This window comes from Balaenoptera borealis (genome assembly GCF_965194805.1).
Source record: "Balaenoptera borealis genome assembly, chromosome: 11".
In the NCBI taxonomy this organism is placed as follows: domain Eukaryota; kingdom Metazoa; phylum Chordata; class Mammalia; order Artiodactyla; family Balaenopteridae; genus Balaenoptera; species Balaenoptera borealis.
In genome coordinates this window covers 84,827,826-84,841,497 of record NC_138868.1, presented here as the reverse complement: position 1 = coordinate 84,841,497, position 13,672 = coordinate 84,827,826, and the positions used below count along the sequence as shown (strand labels likewise).

The 13,672-nt window shown below is 33.5% G+C and overlaps 1 protein-coding gene and 1 long non-coding RNA gene across 4 annotated transcripts in view; one reads left to right on the top strand and one right to left on the bottom strand.

Annotated features, from left to right (window-relative positions):
* GUCY1A2 (guanylate cyclase 1 soluble subunit alpha 2) overlaps positions 1 to 13,672 on the bottom strand; it is a 432,229-nt gene that overhangs the window by 125,083 nt on the left and 293,474 nt on the right. The window lies entirely within an intron of this gene.
* The window catches only part of LOC309604981, a 159,940-nt gene that overhangs the window by 34,711 nt on the left and 111,557 nt on the right, over positions 1 to 13,672 (top strand). The window lies entirely within an intron of this gene.

Genomic DNA, 13,672 nt, shown 5'->3' with positions numbered 1-13,672 from the left:
GGGATCTGGAAGAGATCCTTCCCTAGTGCCTTTAGAGGGACTTCATGGCCTTTCCAATGCCTTGATCTCATATTTCTAGCTTCCAGAACTGTGAGACAAATTTCTGCTGTCTTAAGCCACCCAGTTTGTGGTAGTTTGCTACGGTGGCATACTAATACAGAAGGCAAACATAGTCAAAAAATAAATAATGGACTGAAAACCTAAAAATAGGTAAACTTGGAGGTCACAGTGATCAGAGGGAATGATAGAATAGGAAATGACAGAAGAACAAGAGGTTGTGGATTAAGGAAGGATATTTAGAGTTGAGATCCCAGAGTTGGAACAGTTCTAAGCTATGATGAGTTCTGAGGCATAACTCTGTGTGAATTTCTGAAGTGGGTTGTAATAACATGCTAACAACATAGAACTATCATTTATGTGAGCATCAATTTTTATAATGGTCATAATTTTTCCTTAGAATAGCTTCTTAATAAGTTAACAGTATTTATAACTTGGTATTGGGGCAAAGAATATAAAAATAATCTTACTCTAATTTCTTTGACATATTTGAAGAGGAAGCAAATATAAAAAATAATGAAAAATTGTTCATATCTGAAGACACATCACTACACTCTACTATTTTCAAAAAAAATATGTTGTTAGAGATGAGATGAAAGAGGCATGGAGATTCAAAAGAGTACCCATTTATTTGTGTTTTCCCTTTTATAAGCTAACAACTGATCCAGCATAATCACAGAAAATGTTGAAGGTTAAAAGAAGAAATCTACTTGTTAACTTTGACCAAATTCTATAAGATACTCCCAAGTCATAATGAGAGACACTAGCAGAAGGAAGACTCAGGACAAGGAGAAAATAATTAAGAGTTTTTAAAAGAAGTAAAATGAAATAGTAAAAATGGAATTACTCTGTTAGTAGAGACACGACACTCAAGAGATCAAAATAATTGGACCTTCTGCCACAGATTTGTGCAAAGTTTTCTACTTGTTTTATAGAATAACTTGAAAAGCACCCTTTCTAAATGATATTCTTCTATCACAATGAACAGTTGCTGGAAAAACCAAAAACTTCAAAATTCTTTCTGTTTTCTAGTTGGCCTTAACTGCTTCATTAGCTTCCTTAGTACATTTCAAATGTTGAAATTCCATTGTTAATTACATAGTTACATAATTTTTATACTTGTTTTATGGCATGTAGAATAACAGAGTTGTCCTCCAAATTTTTTAACTTAAAATCTTCCAATTACCAATTGCTATTCACAACTGAATTTCCTAAGCTCCCATACAATTATCCTTTTGTAAATTATCTCCGGTAAGTTCTGGCTAAACTAGACTATAAGAAAAAAAAAGAATATTTTAGCCCCTGTTCAATAAAGCCAATAAAATCAATTTATCGTCATAGCTGTATTGCTTTACCAGACAGCAGCAGCAAATCAGAAAACATCTAGAATCTTAAGACAAATACAGTTGGCTTTAGAATCTGGCATTAATTGGCCATCCAAACTGTGTCATAAAACTGGATAGAAGCATGCTTGTCTAATATAATTTCTCAAATCAAAATACTAATCTACTTGAACACACTAATAACTTTTCCAACTTAAAATAAGGATTAGTCATTTTGGAGCAAATATTTGAAGACATAAACAACCCTTGAAGCACCAACCTTAAAAGGGAAGCTTTGCCATGATTGTTTATGATTGATATAATAGTATGCTTAGACTTCTGATAGAGTGTATATTTTAAAAAATATGGTATGACTCTTGCTTCCCTGGGCATGTTTTTTTAATCATGAGCATTTTCACAAATTAGAATTGACAAAAAAGGAAAAAAAAATTATAGACAATAATGTTTGGGTATAGCTTGCTATAATAACATAGCTAAATAGTAGAAAGTGATTTCAATATAGCACAGGATGCTCTCTTGCATAGAGTAAGACATCACACTATATCATAACCTTATAATATATATTCTCAATACTGGAATAATGAAGCAGGTCCTCTTTATTTCATTGCATTTTGGTAGCAAAATTACTCATTTCTATCTTGAGTGGTAAAGTTGAAATAGGAGCATGGGATACGTTCAGTATTTTCCAAAAGGACATGATTCAAAATATGCAAATTTGGGGAAAAAAGAACATGAGAAAATAAAATAAGTGAAAAGGAATGGCGACTACTATAAATTTATACAAACACCAGAAGTCAATGTACCTACTTGTATACCAGGTAGATGACATGGCAAAAAAATTTGCAAATATAAGAATATTGACTTGTACAGCAAAGGATCACAGAGAAGAAATTATATACATGCAAACAAAGATATAGTAGATATCAATGACATAGCAAACAAAATTACCTACTTTCTTCTACCATTTGGTAAAATTTAATTCGGTTTACTGTGAATGCATGTCTAGAACATCAAATAATTCCTCTGACGAATAAAACAGTTACAGTTTGAGACATTTGGACTTGAATGCAGAAATTTACCAATACTGAAGAATTATCATGAAGATATTATTTTTCTGAACTAAATGCCAGAATTTAAGTAAACTAAATTCCTTGATCTATTTTCTACATAATGCAGATAAACTAATTCTAATATTTTACTTTTCCAGTTGTGTTCCTCTGAAAATATTTCAATTGGCATCAATTCTTTCCTATTTAAATTTTACAGTCAGGATTTGTGATTCATTAATCAGATATTTGCTCATATTAATTTCTGCCAGTATAGTTTTTCTTTTATGACCATTGTTTCTACCAATCCTAATTGTCCTGGCCAAATGCTTTACAGCACAATTGTGTCAAAAAGATTTGATGCTCCCATCAATTTTTAGCCAATAAAACGTTTATCCTGTCCAGTTTGAGGTTTTGTTTGTTGATTATTCCTTATGAATTGAATACATAGGTGAAAGCTTGTGTTTCCCTCATTTTTAAACTACATACGTTTTTAAAATTATAGATAGAAGGAAGAAAAACAGTCCATGATGACACCACCTGCATAATTCCTATTGATCCTAAAAACGAATACATAAAGTAATTCATGCACATATTTGGAAAATTTAAACAAACGTAAAACTTCAAGATTAAAAGCAGAAAAAGTCCCTTCTCCTAAATTAACCATTATCAACAGTTTTATGTGCATTAATTCATACCAATATTATTTTGTGTAATTCTTAGGTAGCCCATGGAAAAATGACAAGCACTTTTATGAGACTGAGAGAAAAAGAAGCCTGAGGAGGCCTGCGGGAGGTGGGGAGGGGCAGAGATGGGGGAAACCAACTCAGAAAGGAAGGCAAGCAGAATAGGAGGCAGAGAACAACATATGTCTGTGGAAATACTTGACTGAATCCTCCTGAGTAATGAGCCTCATGTTTTTGCTTTTCTGTGTCTCTACGTTTTCTTAGGGAAGATACCTGCTAAGCATATTAAAATAACTAAACACAGGCTACTGACTACTTGACATAGTTTTCAAATAAACTAACAATTAAAGCAAACAAGTTGAATGGCATCCTGGAGTCTGAAAATCTGGGTGGCCGATTGAATTTCTGACTGAATGGGTTAAAGTGACCAGATGTTTCAGTATTTTTACTCAATGACAGACCAAAAAAAAAAAAAAAAAAAGCAGATTAATGTTTGGCACTCCTGCAGTTCAGTCTGCAACTTAATTATGTAGTTTTGCACATGCGAGAAATTCAAAATTCAATAAATTCTTGCTGGCTGAGTGATCAAATCATTTTACTACATTTTCACTTCCAATCAGTGCTTTGGTTATTGTAAATATACAAAAGATTATGGATAAGTTAATATACAAAAGGATCAACTGATAGCATCTGGAAAATAATATGTTCTAAAGAGCAGTATATCTTTTGGATTATTTGTTATGGTTTTAAATCTCTGTTTTCCTAGTTTTACATTATTATATTGCCCCAAAAAGCAGATCATATCATCTGTTTCTTAAAAAGAAGTTCATATTACAAAAGTTTATATTTCAATATTATTCCCAACTTAACTTTTTCTTCAGATATTTTAAAATTTTATAGGACTAACAATTTTGGTTTCTAATATTAACTGCAGACATAGTTATCCTCATTATTTCAACATCTCCATGTATAGTTAATGGTCAATACAGTTTGCCTCAAATGAGAATGCCTTCAAGTCATTGCACTGCTATTACATCTGAACATTACCTTCTTTCATATTTGTTTTAAATGATGTATAGTTGAGATGTATTGTGTTAGTTTCAGGTATACTACATAGTGATTTGATATTTGCATATATTATGAAATGATCACCACAATAAGTCTAGTAACCAGGTGTCCCCATACAAAGTTATTACATATTCCCTATGCTGTATATTACATCCCCATAGCTTATTTATTTTATAACTGAAGGTTTTCATCCATTAATCCCCTTCACCTCCTTTGTCCCCCTCTTCCCTCTGGCAACAACGCATTTGTTCTCTGTGTCTATGAGTCTGTTTTCATTTTGCTTTGTTTGTTTATTTAGATTTTTAGATTCCACATAAAAGAGAGATCATACAGTATTTGTCTTTCTCTGTCTTACTTATTTCACTTAGCATAATACCTTCTAGATCCATCTATGTTGTCACAAATGGCAAGATATCACTGTTTATGGCTGAGTAGTGTTCCATTGTGTGTGTGTGTGTGTCTGTGTGTATACACATATACACATATTCTCTATTGATTCATCTATCAAAGGACACAGGTTGCTTCCATATTTTGACTATTGTAAATAATGCTGCAATGAACATTGGTGTGCACGTATCTTTTCAAATTAGTGTTTTTGTTTGCTTTGGGTAAATACCCAGAAGTGAAATTGCTAGACCATATGGTAGTTCTAGTTTTAATTTTTTGAGGAACTTCCATACTGTTTTCCATAGTGGCTACATGGACTTACAATCCCACCAACAGTGCACAAGGGTTCCCCTTTCTCCACACTTCTTATTTAACACTCCTTATTTGTTGTCTTTTTGATGATAGCCTTTCTCTCAGATGTGAGGTGGTATTGATTTGCATCTTTCCCTGATGATTAGTGATGTTGAGCGTCTTTTCATGTATCTGTTGGCCATTTGTTGGACATTTCTTTCTTAAGGGAGAGAGAAGAGTAATAACTTTTTCAGGGAAGATTAAAATTATTAGCTTAGTCATAAGATTAGAAATCATATGCTATAATTATATTGTGGGAGGCAGTGTCAGGTAATGGTTAGGAGCAAGGACTTTGAAGTCAAACATTTGAATTCCAATTCTGAATCTATTCTTAATTAGTCTTATTTACTTATTTACTCTTATTTGACAATATGCCCCTTAACCTCTCTGAGTCTTGGTTTTCTCATTAGTAAATAGGATAATAACATTTGAGTCATGGTCCATAATGTTGTAAGACTTGCATAATAATATGCAATACGTATGTATTTCACAAACATGAAAATGTGCTTAAAACACACATATATAAATGTAAATAGATTAACTATACACATATATGTGTGCATATGGGTGTGTATATATTTACATATAGATCTATGTTTTATATATATTAGCATAATTTAGCATATATTAGCATTGTGCTTAGCATAATGCCTGGCACATAGTAATCACTTGGTTAAAGACAACTCTTATCAAGTATTCAGGTAACAGAATTCTACTCTGGCCATTCTGGTGAGTTATTGGCCAGTTTGGTATAAGAAAATACTAAAGCCTTTTTTTCAAGCAGATGTATTTATGTTGAAGTTTAGTTCTTCAATTGACTACCTGCATAATCTTGGTCAAATTATGTAAACTTCTGAGTCTCAAATTATTTAAATGTAAAATAAGATTAATGAAACTTACTATGCAGGGTTTTGGGGGATGGGAGGATTAAAAGAGATTAAGTGTATAAAATACCAGGCACAAGTCTGTTCTATATATTATTTTTTCAAGATCTCATACATGTTCTTTAACTCTTAGATTTCTTACCTCTTGATCTTTAAAATATTTAAAATCTGCACATGTGCCCTTCATGGGATTGTTGTGTAGATTAAATGAGATGATATATAAGCTATCAAGCCAACCACTAGCACATAGTTGGTTTTCAGTATTTTTCAACTCCACGTTCCTAGATATACACAAAATCTATGAAGATACCAAAATAATGTAGGTCTGAATGTACAACCAAAGTATCCTGAATATTCTAAGAAGAATTTAAAGTCTTTGCCAAATCTTTACAAAAACTAACAAAAATCTTTTAATATTAAGACAGTTTTGAGGGAAATTCAAGTATCTACTTCTATCTGCTAACCAAGTCAGTCATTTATTTATAGGTGTTGCTTCCATAGAATGTAATTTCTGGGAGAGTCAGGGCTATATTCTGTTTACTTGTCATTACATTCCCAGTACTTAATTATTTGTTCAGAAAAAAGTAAATATTCAAAAATCATTTGTTGAACAAATGAATAAAAGTCACTCTTAGCAAGTTTCCAGCCAGGATTGTGCAGAATCAGGCTTCATCCGAGTTGAAACAGCAAACCACCTCCAAAGTAAAAAGTCTTTTGTCCTCTGGGACATTCAGTGCACAGTCAGGGCCTATGTTTCTATCAACCTGATGTTTCTTCAACATCAACAGGTCTCCCACTAGGAATTATTTGCATGTATTTCAGACATTGTTGTCAAAATTACCATGTTTCCCTGAAGAGTGAGGTCTGAATTAATGAGGTTTTACTAAATTTTTTAATGATTGGTTTAACCTTTGAGCGAACAAATTAAAGGCACATGATAAAGCAGAATGACTGTTAGAATTGAATCCACATGTAAATTTGATCTTCTAACATTTGCACACAAAGTGACAATTTCTGATGAAGTAGGAAGCACTACAAATGTGCAGAAATCAATTCAGACATTAGGATAAGGCTGAAAACTCATTCCAAATAAGGAATATTATACTGGTGGCCCAGACAATTACAATATGCCTGACTTGACATCAATACAAAGCTTAACAGATTTTTAAAAGTGCTTGTGATACTGAATTGTTTCTGCCACATTTGCAACTCAGGTTATTAAAGAGTTGCCTTACAATGACTCATATATTTAATTTTAGGAATAAGAAAATACAAAGTGAGGTAATAACAAAGAAAAATTCTTCCTAGGGCTTATCAAGTCTCTCCTGCATGTTTAGGATGCATGTACATCTTTGGTACACAGTGTCTCATAACTTCACTTAACTGAATATTCATTCAATTTTTAAAAGAATCTGCTTTTCAAGTCTGTATATTCTATTTCTGTTTGTATAGAAAAAAAAAGCCTTTAAGAATATACAACGTAATGTAAAACATGGTTGTGGTTTGTTGATAAATTATAGATGGTTCTGACTATCTACTGTGTGCTAGTTTTCAGTGGTCATTTTATTTTTTGTAATTTCAGAAAACTAAGAAAGTTACTTCGAAATAATTTTTAAACTTTTGTTTGGAGTTAGATATGAAATTTTGAGACAGAATAACAAACCAAAGACATAAAACCTAGTGGTATAGTTAGCATATAGATAGCACATTACTGTCTTACCTATTATTCTATCTTGCTATTTTCATATCTTTTTAGGTATTGCAAGATTAAGGCTGCTAATGTTGGCATATGTGCATTTAGCCTTAAAAGAGATTAAGTTAAGCTGGCAGTAAAAAATAAAAGTTTTCTTGTTCAATAATGTCAGACACAGATACTATAAAAGATAAAAGATAATGGGCTAAATTACCTCCCAAAATCAGTTGGTGAAATAACATCTTAATATCTTTTTAGGAGCAAGAATTGGCAGACAAAGATTCTTATTCTTTACATAAAACTCAGATAATAAAAACCTGAGCTACTTAACTGCTTGGAGGCTTCACATTTCTGCAAGCTCATGTGGACCAAGAATGCTACCTGCCATATCAGAAAACAGAGGATGTTGTGACCATCAAGCCAGAGCTGCCCGTCTTACTCCCCCCTCCTCCATCCCCACCCCATGGGGAGCCCTGATGGAAGTCAGGATGGAAACAGGCTACCCACCACCAAGCTCTCAGCCACTGCAGCGGTGCCCAACAGTGCACCCCGAGGGGACTCAGGATGAGAAAGAACCTGCTACTGGTCCTAGACAGTTAAGATACATATCAAAGGAATGACTTCAATAAGCCCAGACTCTTGCATCTTCCCATACATAGAAAAGTGCTAAGTTAATTAATTTGAGAAGTCTGATTTTCTTTAACCATGATCTTTTGATGTTCCTACTACCTGGTTTTGTTGCAAAACTCCTATATATCCTGGCTCCTCCCTTACCTCTTCAAAGCATTCCCTCAGAGCTATCTAAGAGGCTGCCTCCCAGGCTTGAGTCCCCAGGAAATCTACCAAATAAAACATACTTTTCAACTTTTAGGTTGTGCATTTTTTTTTCAGTTGACATCACACAAAAGTCAAACAAAAATTAATGTCTTTACTAATATAATTTTTTAGCCTCTTCTTAGGATGTTGCACCAGTATTCTTGGGAGGGACCCTCCTGGAGACAGATTAAAACAAATGAAATAGATTATAACATCTTTAGGAGTATTTACACCATGGTGATATTATTTAAAGGAATAACTTTATAAAATATTTAAACATGTCCCCACTAAAGAATGCATTTCTCTTCTGAAAATGTGGAAGTGAGAGGACTGCTGCATAAAATCAAACTGAGCAATTTTGTATTTTACATACACAGTTTCTTGCAAATCAGTTTATCTTTTTTTCCCCATTGCTTGGTCTGTTTTTCCTTCACTTTCTTATTATTACTTATTTTTTCATGTAGCAAAAATATGCAAATACCTTTACAAAAGATCTGCTTGGAAAACCTGTTTGGCAAATATCATAAAAAACTCTTCAGCAAGACTTTTAGAAATGTGTGTCTGATAAACTATTTTTTCATAGACTAAAAATATGATTAAAAGTCTAAATTTAGACTTACATATTATATAAGTGGTAATATAAGTGACTATATTGTATTGGAAACAGTCATGATAAAGATAAAATAAACTAGCAATGAAATTCATTGACATACACATTGCATATGTAACATTGTCTATTAAATCATTATACCTATATCTTAGAGAGTGGTGGAAAGGCATTAAGGGTGCTCTGCCTATTAAAGCATGTATTGTTCAATACCTAAAAATAATTAGTTAGAATATAAGACACAATCTTTAAATTCAAAGACTATCCTATGACAAAATGTAAATATGACATTTAAAAATATGTACCTTCTGCATTACAATCCACAATAAACAATAAACAGAGGAAAATAAAGGGAGAAAAAATAATGGGGTAAGATGGCTAATATATGCTCCCACTCAGTCTAGCTGGTGATTGCAATTTTCAAAGTAACGATGGAATAACATTCATTCCCCTCCGACACACACATAATTGAATATATCTCTCTGTCTTTCTAATTTAAAAAATTAATCAATTTGAATGGAATATTTTAAAAATAGATTGCTTACTTCCATTCTCTTAAAGAGGACATCTAATATAAATTTAAATTTTCTTGAAGACTAAAGCCATGAGAAGTCTAACTTATTAAGTAATGGAATATTCAAAGCAATAGGAAAAATTTGATAATATAAGATTTAACCTGTATTTATTTAATAAGTCTATATAGAGTGTACTTATTAGGAACTCTCAGGTTTGGTTTTAATTCTTCGTTTCTTCACTTGTTAAAATGAAAATAATAGCAATACTTCCTTCATAGAATTATTGTGAAATTTAAAATAGTTATTACATGGAAAGCACTTGGTACAGTGACTGCCTGGCATATGGTTAAGTGCTTCATTTGATGTTATCAATCAATATTCTGCAGTAGCTAGTTTCAATGCAGTTAAGATGTTTTTGTCTTTTCTGTTTAAAGATAATTTCATCTGTGACTTGGGTTGAAAATAGGCATAAATGTAGATTAGTGAGAATGAATCTACTTAGTAAGATAAAACTCATAAAAAATATACATCACTTTGAAATTGCATTTCTAGTAATGTTACCAAACCAAACTTGGGTCCATTTGCCCAATGTGCAGCAAAGCCAATCTATCGACACTAGGTTGTGGTGAAGGAAAGTACAGCTTTTATTGTAAGGTGCCAAGCAAGGAGAGCATGCAGCTAATGCTCAAAAGACACAAACTCCTCAATGACTTCTGGGGCAGGGTTTTAAAAGACATTGTGAGGGTCCTGGGGTATGTGATCAGCTTGTGCACAATTCTCTGATTGGTTGATGTTGAGGTAATAGGGTGATATTTCAGGAATCTCAATTATCAGTTTTCTGGCTCTAACAGGTCTGGGGTCTACATACTGGTGGTATGCGTGCACTTAACTTCTTCCACCAGGTGGGGGTTTTAGTATCTGCAAAACAACTCAAGAATATGTCTCAAGATATTATCAATAGCCCTTGAGGAGGAACTAAAGGTCCTTGACTTTATTTGATGGCTAAACTATTATTATTTTGTCTTGCCTGATTGTTTTCCTTTGTTTCTGCATTTTTTCACTTCTCTGACTAAATTTGCTCTTTAGAATTCAGGGAAAGCCTAGGAGACTAAAGCTTTTCTATAAACAAGAGGCAGGGTGTGTGTGTGGAGGTCTGTCCCTGGGAAGGTCCTGCAGGTGTTGCCAAACCAAACTTGGGTCCCCTTGCCTGCATGCAGTAAAGTCAATCTACTGACACCGGGTTGTGGTGAAGGAAAGTGCAGCTTTATTGCAGGGCACCAAGCAAGTAGTCCAGAGCAGCTAGTTCTCACAACACCTGAACTCGCAGATGGGTTTCAGGGAAACACTTTTAAAGGGCAGGTGAGGGAGAGGAGTCACAGGGTATGTGATCAGCTCACACACAACTCTCTGATTGATTGTGAGGTAACAGGGCAGTTCTACAGGGTTTAAATTATCAATCCTTAAGCTCCAGTAAGCCTGGGGGCTATGTACTCCTGGTCACCAAATAGTTAATATCTGCCATCTAGTGGGGATTTTATCATCTGTAAAACAACTCAGGAGATGTGCATAAGATATTGTTATCTAGGTACTTCAGAGAGGAGCTAAAGCAGAGGATATGGGGGAGGGGTCTGTCCCCAGAAGGCCTCATAGGGTCCTGCTTTGTTACATAGGGCTCTGCTTGGTTTTAGTAAGAGAATATTGTATAATTTGAACAAAGCCCTCTGTAGGTCAGCTCACAAGACAATAAAAAAAAAGATTGGGGGAGATGAACCTGAGGGGAGGTGAGCAGTAAATTTGATAGTGCTTTTCCATTATGGCATCTTCTGACCTCAGAAGTGACTGAGAGGTTGAGAAACTGAGCAGTGCTTTTGACAATGGGGAAAAAAAATTAGAGTCCAAGGATTGCCAAGGGGAAGGCCTTAATAAAAACCCCTATACTTTGAGACGAGACTGTGACCAGCAACATTACAGGTATAAGTAATTCCAAAAACATCAGGTGAATCAGAAGTAAATTGGCCCTCAGAGAGACTTAAACTCAATGTTAAATCATCTGATTCCTGATTGCTAGAGCTCCTAGCAATCATTCCCACCAGAAGCACACATAAAATTTCCCTACAGGAGGGTAACATCATTCTAGGTCTAAAGTTATTTCTATAATTTTTTATATACAATCTCCAGAACCCAAATAAAAAAATAATAATAAATAGACACACAGGAGACAAGTAACATCACTAAATATTAACTGAAAGAACAGAGAGTGTAATAGACCACAGAAGCTCTAGAGAATGAATTTATCAAGCAAATAGTTTAAATTAATTATGGCTGATATATTCAAGGATATAAATAAAAACTATAAAAATTTTGTCAGATAAATGGAAATTTTAAAAAAAGCTATAAGACTTCCCTGGTGGCACAGTGGTTAGGAATCTGTCTGCCAGGGCAGAGGACATGGGTTTGAGCCCTAGTCTGGGAAGATCCCACATGCTGCGGAGCAACTGAGCCCATGTGCCACAACTACTGAGCCTGTGCTCTAGAGCCCATGAGCCACAACTACAGAGCCCATGTACCACAACTACTGAAGCCCACGTGTCTAGAGCCTGTGGTCCACAACAAGAGACACCACCGCAATGAGAAGCCCGCTCACTGAAACAAAGAGTAGTCCCCACTCACTGCAACTAGAGAAAGCCCACGTGCAGCAATGAAGACCCAACACAGCTAAAAATAAATAAATAAATAAATTTATATTTTAAAAAAGCTATAAACTGCTATAATCAACATTAAGTATTAAGTGGATGGGTTTAACAAATGATTTTCATAACCAGCTGAGGTATTAGTGAGTTAGAAGATAGATCTGAAGAGAGTATATAAGACTCAAGCTCTGATAATTAAACAGAGGCAAACTACAGAAGAGAATCCGTTATAATCTTATCTACTGGTAAACTCTTAGTGAAAAAATACTTTAAACACATTCTTTTTTAAAAACACAAACACATTTCTAGTACCAAATAAATTCACTATACAGTATAGATCTATTAAAAACATATTTGGCCATAAATTTTACCAGTAGTATTGTGGAGTATTTTTGCATATTATTGCTACAATAAAACAATGGTTTACTAAAACTGCCACTATATGCATTATCTAGGATATGAAAAGTAAATTCAAATGTGTCTATTGGATAAACATGAGAAATGAGGGTAACTGAGTTCAGTATCTTAATTGTGAGCTCATATAATGCCTATGTAGTTCTTTCTGACCCCATAGGTTTTTCTCCTTAGATATAAATTCTAGAGGTAGAACATTTCAAATGAGTATACACACTTCAAGATGAAAAGTACTAATTATAATTGTATAAACAAACAACTATCAGAGAATCATAGAGAATTAATCAGGTTATCAAATAATTAGATTTTCTTTTTTCTAAATACAATCTTGGGCTGTAATCTCATGGGGTTCACTATTGCAATATTTGCAAAGAGCAAATCCTTCCAAATATTAAAATAACAATATCAGGTTTTCTTTGTAAATAACAACTATTTAAAAATTAATTGCGGAATAATTATTTCATCACCTCAAAAAAACCTATAAGCTCATTGGAAGGCTAAATTGAAGCTTGAGAAGCTAGAATTTAATGTATTACAGTACACATAAATTGTAAATTAATAGTCCTGCCTTTGGGCTAGGCAGTTAGAAGAAATTCATAGCATTTCCCTGATTTGCAATTGAGATTGCTAACCACATTAGTATTAAAACATGATTACACATTGTTTTTAACTCTATTTTACAATCACTCTATAATTGCCTCTTTATATAAAATGCACTATTCTTTGAACAAATAAAGGGAATTTGAATTTGTTTGCCTATTAATGATACTCAACAAAATATTTTTTTAAAACTGAGGTCCAAAAGTAAAACTTAGATATTTGGACACATTAACTCAAACATCTTCAAAACCCTTAAATCATGAAAATGCTACTTGTCTTTCTAATATATGTTTAATCACATTCTCTAGTCAGTCCTCAATCCAGCTTCTCTTTCCTTAGCAACACTACTTTTTAAAGCATAAAGCACAGGCAGTAATAAACATTTTGTTATTTTACTCAAAGAGTATTTAAACTATTATTAAAAGTTAAGACTTTCAGCACTAAAAACTCTATTCAAAATACTTTGGTAAGATTAGGTTCACAAAATTAAAGAACAGCAGAAAATTACACAATTT